The sequence below is a fragment of the Sinocyclocheilus rhinocerous genome, unplaced genomic scaffold, assembly GCF_001515625.1.
Source record: "Sinocyclocheilus rhinocerous isolate Xijiao unplaced genomic scaffold, SAMN03320098_v1.1 C36860335, whole genome shotgun sequence".
NCBI lineage: Eukaryota > Metazoa > Chordata > Actinopteri > Cypriniformes > Cyprinidae > Sinocyclocheilus > Sinocyclocheilus rhinocerous.
The window spans coordinates 1-2,058 of record NW_015786492.1 but is presented as its reverse complement, the minus strand read 5'-3'; the positions used below and the strand labels follow the sequence as shown (position 1 = coordinate 2,058).

General features: G+C 37.1%; 1 long non-coding RNA gene across 1 annotated transcript; it reads left to right on the top strand.

Annotated features, from left to right (window-relative positions):
• The first annotated feature begins 44 nt into the window (after nt 1–44).
• On the top strand, nt 45–1,903 carry LOC107736653 (uncharacterized). The gene is made up of 3 exons (XR_001639709.1): nt 45–203; nt 1,187–1,347; nt 1,711–1,903. It is a non-coding gene; the product is annotated as an uncharacterized LOC107736653 (long non-coding RNA).
• Nucleotides 1,904–2,058: the final 155 nt, after the last annotated feature.

The following is a 2,058-nucleotide window of genomic DNA, read 5'->3' as shown; positions in this document are numbered from 1 at the left end:
CAACCGTTTGGTAGCCCACATGCTATCCCTTTAAACTTGATCTGTTTCCACAGATTGGTGGCGTTTTGCAGATGCTCAGGGTCAAGGGTCGGCGGCCTTTTTCCCTCATCTTCTGGGTCTGCCGGCATTATTCAGCGCACCAGCCCTGAACCAAGAGCAACCCCTCCTTCAGTCTCACGCAGCCAGACGCGCTCCGGTGAAAGGTGCTACATTACCTCTCATATACTCTGTGTATTTTTATTCCTAAAGGTAGTGAGCTGTTTATCTTTGTGCCCCAAACATGAAGACTGATCCATTGTATAAGCAATATAAATGGCATTTGACCCAAATACTGAGGAAGCATTGCTTTTATCCTTTTAAAATATCGATCAAAAATATACTCATATTTCATTTAACACAGACAAGTATCTATGAAAATAATGTAAAAACTGTGACAAATATGTTATTAATAAATGTCAGGAAAATGTCTTATTCTACTAAAATACAGCAGAACGCTATTCTTTTATTCAGACATATTCTGGTGTGGGGAAAACCAACCTCTGAATTTAGTACTTCAAATAAAATCAATGAAGTCATTATGCATTCTTTTTCCTGAAAATTAAGCACACATTTCACAATATTATTGATTTTACTGTATTTTTGATCACATAAATACATAAGAGACTTCATTAAAAACATTTAAAAATTGTGAACACACTTTTGACACAATTTCTACATATTATATTTATATGATATATGTATATATTACTATATATTTATTACATTTCACAGTATATGACGAGTACGTCTGCATTCAGATATTTACTGTGAAACAGTGTCTAGCCTCAGGACTGGAACAGCCTGCTGATGTTTATAGTGTTTACCTCACACTGTCACTTCGACATGTTAATAAACACATTTGAGATTTTATTTGATCTATTACATATAGATTGGCATCTATTTACACCTCTACTGTACTCGTGATGAAAACAATCCTCACTGATTTCACAGGCATCTCACATTCACTGTTTTTAGATGATTTGGAAAATGATCCTAAAGTTTAAAAGCTAGTGAGTTTCCTTGCTCTGTCTACTTATGTAAACAAAAATGATCTGCTCATTCATTTTCAGTTTATTCACGTTTACAGTACAGAGTCATGCAGTAACTAAAGATGTGTTTGTTTCATACATGATGTTTTCTGAAGCAGGACTGAATGGCTCCATCAATGGAAAGGCGAAATCAAGCTCAGCCTCCTCCACACCCTCTCCAGTCCTCATCCCTCCAGATCAGACCAAGAGCCTGAAAACCAGCCCCAAACCAGCACTAAACCAGCTAGAGGAGAAAACTAGACACAAAACAAAAGACGAGGTAAAGACTCATTAAACATGACATTTAGTCATTATTTACTCACTCTCATGTCGTTATAATAAACCGCATGTTGTTATATTTTCTAGTGGAACTCAAATGTGAGCCAGTTAATTAGCTGACTTGTGTATTGTAAATAAGCAAAGCATTGAAAGGGGGTTTAATGTTTTTCATACAGTATATATGCAGCATTCATATCAGTATGCGTTCTAAATGTTGCTGTTGACACTTTGTGTCAGAAAACATCATCCACCTTTTTTTGGGACTATTTTTAGTCTGTCATGTCAGCTGTATGGGTGGCAGAAAGGGGTTGTTTGTGTAAACAAAGCGGCCGCTGCGGTCAACTGACATTGCTCTTCCTGACAGAAGCCGCATAGCAAAGTGCCAGACGTCTCCATCAACAGCGACAGCCAATCAGCATCCAGCTCTGACAGCTCGAGCGATGCTCTTAGCAGCTCTGACTCAGACGACCTGGAGGATGTTGACGATGATGATGATGATGATCAGAGTGATGATAGTGTGGACTCAGAAAAGTGCAGAAAAGATCAGAAAGTTATCCGTAAGGTATGTGTGTCAAAATGGTTTTAATTAAAATAAAATATAAGTCTTAGACAGAAATTTGAAATGAAATAAAATAAGTTGAATTGCTAAAATGAGACAAACTGATTTACACACACACACACACACACACATTGTAAATATTATAATAGTATG